This window comes from Pituophis catenifer, unplaced genomic scaffold (assembly GCF_029215685.1).
Source record: "Pituophis catenifer annectens isolate HBS135680 unplaced genomic scaffold, rPitCat1.0.hap2 SCAF_8, whole genome shotgun sequence".
NCBI lineage: Eukaryota > Metazoa > Chordata > Lepidosauria > Squamata > Colubridae > Pituophis > Pituophis catenifer.
Genome location: NW_027256888.1, coordinates 69,115,674 through 69,127,836, shown reverse-complemented (window position 1 = coordinate 69,127,836; position 12,163 = coordinate 69,115,674). Strand labels below are relative to the sequence as shown.

Sequence of the window (12,163 nt, the reverse complement as noted above, 5' to 3'; positions counted from 1 at the left end):
TATTTGCCATGAATTGAGAGGGCCGGGTGCCATGATCTCAGTTTTCTTAATGTTGAGAAAAGCTATTTCTGTTAATTAGCAAGAGGAAAAAGGAATGATTTTTTTACTATTGGTATTAAACCTAGTCCTGCCTTAAGTACAAAGTCCTTGAGTCAGGTACGGTATGTCTTTCTTTCTTTCTAGAAAGAAAAGTGGCAAATGGCTTTTGAAATATTGCCAAGAAAACTACAGAGGCTTGTCTAGGCAGAAGGTAGGAGTGGTTTGAGGCACATACATACATACATACATACATACATACATACATACATACACACACACACACACACACACACACAATTCTATAGCAATCACCTTTCTTTATTATATGTATATTCATCATCCCTCCAAGATGCTCAGAAACAGCTCATGTGGGTCTCACTATAACTGCTATGCACACAACTGTTGTGGTGTGCATAGCAGTTGATGATGAATATACATATAATAAAGAAAGGTGATTGCTATAGAATTACTGCGTTAGTCAGAGGTCAAGAATAGAACCAATGTATTACAGCAATAGAGCCGATACCAAGAGAGTGAAAAGAGCTGAAGGATGGAGAGAACTGGCAGTACACCACAGAACAAATTAAACAATTAGGGCAAAACTCTTTGTCTTACCCTGATACTTGCCTTGGATGAAGATCCTCATGTGAAGAGCCAAATTCTGATTTCTGAAGCCACTAGACTAAAATGACTGTTGTAGACAATAACTGTAATTCTATAATATTGTCAGTGCTCCAAACTATGATTTCCCCAGCGCTGACATGAATGAGTGAAAAAAAAAAAATGAAAGAGAAAGAACCTGTTACAAGTAGTAGCTTGGCTTTTCACCCAGTTCTTTTCCCCGGCAGATAATGTCACCTAGGTGATGGGGGGAGGGGGGAATTCCTGTGACTTGAAGTAGTTGAGATGAAAGATGGACTTGGAAGATGGCCAATGAGACACTGAGATTTGAGGAACGGAAAGGGAGGGGTTTGGGATCAGAGGATCAGTTTCGGCTGCAAATGAGTTCAGGACTAGATCGTTATTCTTCAATAAATAAGAGATTTCATCAAAGACTTTGTGTTTGAGAATGAAATTTATTTGAGATAACATCGGAACCTGACAAATATCACTCTAGCATTTCTCTAGAAATTCTTCCTTTTGTGAATTGCAACAATTCAAGAAACTAGATCAACTAAGGTCAAAAGAAATATTAGAATAACCTTGGTTGGAATGGATCTTGGAAGTCTTTTAGTCCAACTCCCTGCTCAAGCAGGAGATCCTATGCCATTCCAGACAAGTGGCTGTCCAATCTCTTCTTAAAAGCCTCCAATGATGGAGTACCCACAACTTCTAAAAGCAAGCTGCTCCCTTGGTTAATTGTTCTCACTGTCAGGAAATTTCTCCTTAGTTCTAGGTTAGTTCTCTCTCCTTGTTTAATTTCCATGCATTGCTTCTTGTCCTGCCTTTGGCTACTTTGGAGAATAAATTGACCCCCTCTTCCTTGTGGCAGCCCCTCAAATATCTCTGCTTCCTGTTTTGATTTATTCACTGAATTTTTTGATCAAATCTAGTAATCATTATTATTAAAAAGGATTGCACTGTGAGATTTTGGCCAGCTTAGTACCTTTTAGAGAGATTTGTATAGCTAGAATGTGATTGTTTGGCTTTCTTTTATTGGAATTAAAAGGAAAATGATATAACAGTTCTTGAAAATGTCAGCAATAGAAGGCTGGAGAGGAATTACCCTATGATAAGATGGGTGGCTAAAAATGTATAAATAATAAATATTTATAAGCAAGCAAGCAGGCAAGCAGACAAACTAATATTAATTAATTAATTCTGAAAGTTGATCCATACATCAGTTGCCTTTTGATTTTAATGATACATCATCGGTTGCTGAAAAGCAGAAGAGAAAAGAGAAAATTTGATTTGAACTACTTTCTTATTTGTTATACATATTATACTTTGAGAGGATCCCTGCAAAAATGCTGGAATGTAAAGCAGGAGACTTCTGGGTTGAATTCGGTCTATTAATTTTTTTTCTGAAGGAATTTCATTTGGAAGGAAGGAAGGAAGGAAGGAAGGAAGGAAAGAAGGAATGGAGAAAGAGAGAAACAGAGAAAGGGAGGGTAGGAGGGAGGGAGGGAGGGAGGGAGGGAGGGAGGGAGGAAAAAGGAAAGAAAGAATGAATGAAATCTAGAATAGAATAGAACAGAACAGAACAGTTTAGTTGGTAAAGAGTGATTGGACACATACGGAATTTATATGATGCAGAAGCTCTCGATGTAAATACAAATAACAAAATAATATCATAATAATGATATCAATAAGGGAAGGTAGTAGAGGATAGTAGAAGGAAGGAAGGGAGGGAGGGAGGGAGGGAGGGAGGCAGGGAGGAAGGAAAGACAGAAAGAAAGTAAGAGAAGAAAGAAAGAAAGAAAGAAAGAAAGAGAAAGAAAGAAAAGAAAAGAAAAGAAAGAAAGAAAGAAAGAAAGAAAGAAAGAAAGAAAGAAAGAAAGAAAGAAAGAAAGAAAGAAAGAAGGAAGGAAAGATTGGCCACGTCTCCACCATAGTTACAATATATTACTATCTGTTTAACTCCTGGCAACAAAAGCTGGAATCATTTCATGGAATCATTTGATAAAGTAATTACTTGGAGATATTAAATCACGGCCGTCAAAATGCCTCTTGTTTAAAAATTCATTCACCTCTCGTAGTTTGACTTGTTGACTTTTTAAGGCATCTCAGCTTTTGAACGTATTCCAGCCAGAGGGCATGCATTTAGATACTCAACCCCATTCCCATTGAAGTCAAAGGAAATTTACATCCTGGGTTTCTCCTTTGGCTTTCCGTTTGAGGCAGGTGGCACAATGCCATCCAGATGATTATACCCACCTTGTCTCTTTCCCCTGTATGTTCTGATTAGCCCGGTGATCAAACATGGAACAAATTTGCCCTAGTTTGAAAGGCATTCAGCTCGCCTTATGCGAGAGCTGCCTTTGAAAAAAATAAGAAATGGCATCCATATACATATTTTACATGGATGAATATTACAAGACATGCCATTAGCTGCGGTAGGGAACTCAATCAGTGGTGGAAAGGAGGAGGCTATGATTAAAAATTTATGGGCAGAAATAGAGAGACCCCACTGCTGTTTCCATCCGTGAGGGAGAAACCTTAATACTTACAAACGTTAACCTCCCTGAAAGCAAGACGCTCTCGCATGCCACAATGGAGATGGTTAAACCCACACAAATCTAAAATGCTTGCAATGGGTTACTCTTATTATTACTCTTACTCTATTCCGTTATAATAAATATAAAAGATTAAACAAGCCAGTGAAAATGAAACTGCGTTACAGCGCTTACAGGCACCAGCAAAGCCCCCAGACTCCTCCCTGGGTACCCATTAGGCACCCTATCCTATCTGATTATTTTTTAATGATTCTTTTAAATGAAAAAATAAATAGGGAGCTGTCATGTTCGAAAGCATTAGCCTCTAGCAGCCTATCTATTTGCAGTACTGCCTTTAGGCCTCACAAAAACAAAACAAAAAAAACCCCTCACCAGGATAGTAGAAAGTATCCAGGGAAAAGAGCTGCTATCCCTTCTGGTAAAGTGGATTATTTGTGTCTCTCATGACAGCCATTTTGTGAGTGGAGTCACCTATGCTCTCAACATACATTTTAAATATGCCCTTAAGCTCCAAAGGTTTATTTGATCTTGATTTATAGAACAGGGTGAAGAAAAACCCCTAGAATTCTGTGTTTTCAGTCCAAAACTGGATACCCTGAGGGGTCTCTTCTTCTTTTTTCCTTTATTGCCCATATTCCATCTCTTTTGAAGTGTTAGGTAAGCAGCCCGAAGGGTGGTATGGAGACTCTATGGAGGGAAATGTTTCGCTTCATTTGTGGAAACTTGGTTGTTGCTCATTCCATGAATGAGCAACATTTTTCATCCATAAGAGTGTCTGCAGTCCATAGCAGATGCCTGGTCTGCCAAGGAGCCTGGATAGCTCAACAGACTAAGCACTATAATTTAACACCAGCTGTCTGCAATTAAAGTAAGATCAAATCTCGCCAGGCTCAAGGTTGACTCAGCCTTCCATCCTTTCTAAGGTAGGTAAATTGAGGACCCAGTTTGTGGGGGCAATAAGCTGACTTTGTATAAAAATGTACAAAAGTATGAAGGCTATTGCTTAACGCACTGTAAAACGCCCTGAGTCTCTGGAGAAGGGCGGCATATAAATCAAATTAAAAAAAAATAGCAGTCTAATCTAAAGGACTGGATAAAGCCAATCCAGGTTACCTAAGGCCACACTCAATCAACATCTCCTAAAAATAATAAAAGCGACAGTTCCGAAAATCATTTAGTTGGGATTTTGTCTAACAGAATTTTGGAAACAATTATGGTTGATTGTTTATTACAGTTTCATTCAGGGGTGGGCTTCAAGGGTTCGCAGGGGTTTGGCAGAACCTCTAGCTAAGATTCTGTACAATTTGGAGAACCCCCAAATCCCAGCCCCACTCAGCACTCCCCTCCCATGTGGCCCGTTTTGGATGCAGGTAAGTGCAGGCTCAAAAAGGGTGAAAAATGGGCCTACCGGAAAATCGGAAAGGCTGGAAACGGGCCCGTTTCCAGCCTCCAGAGCCTGGGGAGGCCATTTTCACCCTCCCAGAGGCTTGAGGAAAGCCTCTGGAGCCCGGGGAGGGCCATGGTGCAGGAGGCTGACTAGGCCACGCCCACCATGACCACGCCCACCCAGCAACTGGGCAGAGAACCCCTTTCTAAAATTTTTGTAGCCCACCCCTGATTTCATTACATTTATTACTTCCACCCTTACAAAGATGGAAGCGATTATGTATAGTCGAAGCCACCAAAGATGGACATAACTCATTTGTCAGTTCAATACAATTTATTGGTCTAGATTACTACTTTTAATTTCAGGATGCTGAGATCACACACAAATCAGGAAGAGTGTGTGCATTTTGTAGAATTGGAGTAGTTATAAAGGAAGCACAACCATTAGCTGCCATAACTAAAGCATCTGGAGCTGAGCCTTCTCAGATTATCTCAATGAGTAGAGTAAACGACAATCATGTTGATGTCTTTCAGGGTGCTGAAGAAACTGTAAGCACTCTAAAAGTATAGCTGGAGAAGTTGATAAAATCTAGACCTAGAATTTTGCATTAGAAATGCATCAGTTTGACTATCGTTCAAAAAATTGGGTGGAAAGGGAAAATACATTTGTCCTTTTCTCTTTGGAGAAGTTGGACAAAGCTAACAAGTACAACTTCTTAAAATCTGTTTCCAGAATTATACAAAGCAAGCAAAGCTACACAGGTTGAGAAAAACTTTTATAGTTCTCTTATAATTTCAGTATTAGAACTTTTGCAAACTAATGGCCAAAAATATGAGTAGAACCAGGCCAAAACTGATCTAAAAGAGGTATAAATTTCATCTTCTTCTGGGATAATTTCCCCAACGTACAAGAAAAATATTGGAAATTATGGACATGTTACTGATTTTGTTTAGTTTATATCAAAAACCATAACCCATCACATACCTTTCAGATAAGATGGTCTACATCAGGGGTGTCAAACTCAAGGCACGTGGGCCGGATCCAGCCCATGGGGTGCTTAGATCTGGCCCACGGGCCCACCCTGGAAACAATGAAGGACTGGCCCGCGGTGCCTCTGCCAGTGAAAACGGATCTCGGGGGGGGGGGGGGCACAGTCCTCCCAGGCTCTGTCGTGGCTGAAAATGGAGCCCGTGTGATCCACGCAGACTCCCCAACCTCCATTTTTGATGGCAGAGGGCTGCAGGAGTGACATCAAGCTGGCCATGCCCCCCAGCCATGCCCCCCCTGCCCCCCGAGATCAAACACAACCCTGATGCAGCCCTCAATGAAATCAAGTTTGACACCCTTGGTCTACATCTTCCCTAATAGATAATGCTGACTGTTTCTGATAAGAGTTAGTGTCATACATCTGAGAGGTACCAGGTTAGGCAATGTGGGTTTATATATAATGTTGATCTTCCAAATATTTATTTATGTTATGGTGCTTAATACCGTGTTTCCTCGAAAATACGACCTACTCATAAAGTAAGTCCTAGCTTGATCTTTACACATGCGCCCAATAGAAGCCCTACCCCCAAAATAAGCCCTAATTAAGTCCCCGCCACTCCAGGGTGCACAGGTAAAAATTAAGGTAGGGTGGAGATGGAGGTGTGGAGCTGCCCTACTACTTACCTTCCGATAGTTGCATCCAGGCCTCTCATACCTCAGCCCATTTCTTTTGCTGCAGCCGGCAAGGCTTTCCTGAAGGCCTCTATAGCTAATAACAGAGCTCTGGATCAATCTGGAGCTTGGTTAATGGCTGCAGATGCCTTCAGGAAAACTTTGCTGGCCTTTCCAGATGAAGAAGTTCCTGAAGGCCTCTGATAGTGAAAAAGAGGCTGGGGACAATGTGTGCAAGTGAGGTGAGTCAGTGGACATCCCCACCCCAAAATAAGACCTGGTGCCTTTTTTGGTGGCAAAAAAAATAAAAAAAATAAGAGTCTTACTTCGGGGAAACACGGTATTTTTTTTTTTTTCAGAGAAGGGATCTAGGTTTCATATAAGATATTCTCAACTTTATTTAGATGAATTCTAAGAAAGAAAAAGGGACAGTACAATTGTAGAATTTTCCCAGTAGATGGCTGTATAATGTTTACAATAAAGAAAGCCATCTAGAGTACAGAGCATCAGACAAAAGAGAAAGATCAATACTTACACATGTATACAAATATCTGAAGAGTTTGATCGCACCACTATAAATAGCCACTAAACCGATTCCCAAGAAGAAACTTAGTGTTGTTATTGCTGTTTTTAGCACCGGAGTTGCCATCACACAAAGACAAAGGATGCAGCGATAGCATGGAACAGCTCGTTTCCTCAAACATTATTTGAATCCAGATTGCAGACAAAACTGAGCAACTTTTTTTTTTTTTTAAAAAAAAACCCATTCATCTCAGAAGGGAGATTTAACCACATATCATTGGAACCTAAAAATCTTTCTGATCATTTTTTTTTAATTTGATTTATATGCCGCCCTTCTCCGGAGACTCAGGGCAGCTTACAATGTGTTAAGCAACAGCCTTCATACTTTTGTATATTTTATACAAAGTCATCTTATTGCCCCCACAGTCCAGGTCCTCATTTTACCTACCTTAGAAAGGATGGAAGGCTGAGTCAGCCTTGAGCCTGGTGAGATTTGAACTTGCAGTAATTGCAGGCAGCTGATGTTAATAACAGTGCTTTAGTCTGCCGCACCACTGATCATGAAAATCTTCTTCGGATATTCTCAAATCCAGACCTAAAGGAATGTATTAAAAGCCAAAGCTTTTCAATTGCCAGAAACAGAATATTTTATTTTACTTATTAAGGAAAACCAGGATTACATTGATTCTATCCCTCCATCACTCATGAATGCACACAGTTTGCCCCCTTTAAACTCACCGACACCTTCAAAGATGTTTTAGTATGGATAATAACAATGGAGCAAGTAATAAGAATTGTTAGATATCTTAATGGAACATCATGTTTGAAGCCCTGCTGGAATCTAAAGACTTTAAAAGACTTTCCCTTTGTGCTTTAACCATGTGAAAAAAGTCTCTATTGATAAATGGCACCAAGTGGTCATATGGCTTTCTGGTTCCACTACAACAGGGGTGTCAAACTCAAGGCCCGCAGCCCATGGGGTGCTTAAATCTGGCCCGTGAGAATATCAAAGGACCCACCCGCGGTGCCTCTACCGGCCAAAACAGGTGGTGAGGGGCCAAATGCGCCCTCCCCCCACCCATTTTTGGCCTCCACGGCCTCCTGCAGCACTCTGCTAGCAAAAAACAGACCATGTGGAGGCCAGTAGTGGGTTGCCCCTGGTTTGGACCGATTCTATTGAACCGGTAATAAAACCGGAGGGAGGCTCCGCCCACCGACACTGACATCATCAGAATGCTTCTGCACATGTGCAGAAGATTCTGCGCATGTGCGCTGCCCAATTAAAACAGTTTAGGACCTTTTGAAAGAGTGTTAGAGTGGGGCAGTGGTGAAATTCAATTTTTTTTAGTACCGGTTCTGTGGGCGTGGCTTGGTGTGGCTTGGTAGGCATGGCTTGGTGGGCGTGGCAGGGGAAGGCTACTGCAAAATCTCCATTCCCACCCTACTCTAGGGACAGCCAGAGGTGGGACAGAGCCCATAACATTCGTCAGCTCCCTGCTCTAGTTGGTCGGGTAGATAATGAGAGGTGTTTGCACAAACATGGTCAATGATAATGAAAGCTGCTGAGAGAAGACTGTAGTAGGTCAATTTCCCTTATTTATTTCCAGACGTGAAATGTGTTCAAAGGAATCTCAGCAATGGTGGTATTCAGATGGTTTGGACCGGTTCGGGCAAATCGGTAGTAGCGACCTGTGCGTGGGTCCACCTGCCCCTCTGCCCTGGTGCTATGCCATCCTATGTAGCCAGGTTTCCTAAGCCATGCGCATGCGTGCAAGCCGTGCTCACATTTTCCGTGCGCGGAGAACCAGTGGTAAAATTATGTGAAACCCACCTCTGAATCTCAGTACTAAATTCCAGGTCAAGCCTCAATTGCAATGGATCCAGATCAGGGGTGAAATCAAGCAGGTTCTGACAGGTTCTGGAGAACCGGTAGCGGAAATTCTGAGCAGTTCGTAGAACTGGCACATACCACTTCTGGCTGGCCCCAGAGTGGGGTGGGAATGGAGATTTTGCAATATCTTTCCCCCTGGAGTGGGGAGAGAATGGGGATTTTCTAGTATCCTTCCCCTGCCACGCCCACCAAGCCACACCCATAGAACTGGTAGTAAGACAATTTGGATTTCACCACCGGTCCAGATAATACCGTATTTTCCGGCGTATAAGACGATTGGGCGTATAAAACGACCCCCAACTTTTCCTGTTAAAATATAGGGTTTGGGCTATACTCGTCATATAAGACTACCCCTCTTCCAATGCACACCAAATAAAAATTAAAAAACATCAACTGGCTCTGGCTCACCTGCAATGTAAAAGCAGCTGTGCTAGTCCCAAAATGGCCCCTGCAACAAGCAGGAACCTCACACAGCCACAAAAAAACCCCTAAAAAACTTTCACACTCTACATACACACAACACAACTGGCTCACCCACAATGTAAAAGCAGCTGTGCTAGACCCAAAATGGCCCCTGCAACAAGCAGGAACCTCACACAGCCACAAAAAGTCCAAAAAACCAACTTTCACACTTTACACACACAAAATTCCACATACAGCTTTGTGAGATTTTGTGTGTTTGTGTAGTTAGAGTGAAACACTACAGAAACACACTAAATCTCACAAAGCTGCACAAATATTATTTTATTTATTTTTATTTTTATTTTTATATGAAAGCTAAATTTAAAACTTCCTAAACTTTAAATGGCTAGGTCTAAAAAAGAACAACTAAAAAAACCCCAATTGACTATTTTTTTTTAAAGCTCCCAAAGGGGAAAAAAACTTACCCAATAGAACAGGGGTCTCCACCTTGGCAACTTTAAGACTTGTAGACTTCAACTCCCAGAATTCCTCAGTCAGCTTTGCTTTGCTGGCTGAGGAATTCTGGGAGTTGAAGTCCACAACTCCCTGCTTGCTTGATTGCAGGCAGGGAGTTGCTTGCTGATGGAATAGATTCAGGCAAGCGAAGCAAGGCAAGCAGCTAAGGTAAGCAAGCTGGAGAGGGAAAACTTTTTTCCTTTTACATGGCTCTGGCCATCCCAGCTGAGTTGCAGGGAACTCAGCTGGGATTGTCAGAGCTGGGATCGTCAGAGCTGGGATCGCCAGAGCCATTTAAGGCTCATCAGAGCCTTTCGGGCTGGTCTGCCTGGTTACAGGAGAACGACACCCAGCGTATAAGACGACCCCCGACTTTTGAAAGATTTTCATGTGTTAAAAAGTCATCTTATACGCCGGAAAATACAGTAAGTTTCATCCAGTTACTTTTACAAAGGTCTTCAGAGAGGCCTTTTTCAATAAAGGTTGAAAAAGGACTTTAAGCAAATGGAAACACACCCATCATTCAAGGAGACATTAATCACCACTTCAAACCCCAAAGCCAGCTCAGACTTGGCAAATTTTTGGCCAAAGATTGAATTGTTTTAATATGTTTTTTAAATTTTGTCTTGTATGTTGTTTTATCATGGCTGTTCACCACCCTGAGTCCTTCGGGAGAAGAGCGGTATACAAATATAATAAAACTAAACTAAACAAACTAAATTAAGGGGCAAAGGAAGAACAAACAGGGGTGACCTTTACTTCTCTACAGTACATTCCCTACTGTATACAAATATTTTGAGATGTACAATTTGAAAAAAAAAATCCACATAAAGAAGACAAGTGGTTTCCAAGGTTACTTTCTTAGGGAGGCAAAATTGAGACCATTCCTATTGTGATTGTTCATCCTTTCTTCTCAAAATGTTCCTCCAACTATTCCAACTTTCTTCTTCTGGCATCTTAATGGACTACCGGTACATGTATTTATATGCCTGACACACATGCATGCACGAAATGAGGACTTCTTCTTCTTCTTCTTCTTCTTCTTCTTCTTCTTCTTCTTCTTCTTCTTCTTCTTCTTCTTCTTCTTCTTCTTCTTCTTCTTCTTCTTCTTCTTCTTCTTCTTCTTCTTCTTCTTCTTCCTCCTCCTCCTCCTCCTCCTCCTCCTCCTCCTCCTCCTCCTCCTCCTCTTCTTCTTCCTCCTCCTCCTCCTCCTCCTCCTCCTCCTCCTCCTCCTCCTCCTCCTCCTCCTCCTCCTCTTCTTCTTCTTCTTCTTCTTCCTCCTCCTCCTCCTTCTCCTCTTCCTCTTCCTCTTCTTCTTCCTCCTCCTCCTCCTCCTCCTCCTCCTCCTCCTCCTCCTCCTCCTCCTCCTCCTCCTCCTCCTCCTCTTCTTCTTCTTCTTCCTCCTCCTCCTCCTCCTCCTCCTCCTCCTCCTCCTCCTCCTCCTCCTCCTCCTCTTCCTCTTCTTCTTCTTCTTCTTCTTCTTCTTCTTCTTCTTCTTCTTCTTCTTCTTCTTCTTCTTCTTCTTCTTCTTCTTCATTTTCTCTGGTTTTGTTTCCTACTATGAGATATCTTGCAATATTTGTACTGAAGGGCATGTTAAATTCCTTAAGTAACGTGTCACAACTATTTAGCATAACTGCTGATCTTGCTGTGCACTGTGCAGCCACAGGAGGAATGCCAGATTCTTCTAGGAAACTCATCAGTGCAATGTGCTTCCTAGAACCCTTTGATATTCCAAAATCTCCCACAATCTATGGGAACTCTCTGACAATGTCCAACATCCAGCTGAATGGAAAGTGAGATATGCAAGTTTCTTTAAAAGAGGAAGTTGGCAAACCACAGTTTTGTTTTGTTTTTCACCTTTTTCTGGGAATAAAGTTGGATGAAATCGCTTTCAATTTTCCTCTATTTTCACCTTTCCAAGATGACTCATCTTGTTTTTGTATAGTCTCAAGACTTTTTTTTTAAAAAAAGTTTACATTTAACAGAATAACAGACTTGGAAGGGACTATGGAGGTCTTCTAGTCCAACCCCCTGCACAGGCAGGAAGTCCTATACTATTTCACACAAATGGTTGTCCAATCTCTTCTTAAAAATCTCCAGTGTTGGAGCACCCATAACTTCTGGAGGCAAGTAATTCCACTGATTAATTGTTCAATCAATCAATCAATCAATCAATCAATCAGAATAGAGCTGGAAGGGACCTTGGAGGTCTTCTAGTCCAGCTCAAGCAAGAGACCCTATACCATTTCAGATGGGTCCAGTCTTTTCTTAAAAACTTCCAGTGATGAAGCACCTACAACTTCTGGAGGCAAGCTATTCCACTGATTAATTGTTCTCACTGTCAGGAAATTTCTCCTTAATTCCAGGTTGCTTCTCTCCTTGATTAGTTTCCTTCCGTTACTTCTTATCCTGCCTTCAGGTGCTTTGGAGAATAGGCTGACACCCCCCCCTTCTTTGTGGCAGCCCCTTACTGAATTTAAATTTACTGAATTTAAAATGATACCATTTGACCCGTCCACTTCTTGTACAGCTCTGTGTGCGCTTTTCCAATAATTAAATACGTTTTTG

General features: G+C 41.7%; 1 protein-coding gene across 1 annotated transcript in view; it reads left to right on the top strand.

Annotated features, from left to right (window-relative positions):
• MMRN1 (multimerin 1) overlaps window positions 1–12,163 on the top strand; it is an 87,579-nt gene that overhangs the window by 29,218 nt on the left and 46,198 nt on the right. The window lies entirely within an intron of this gene.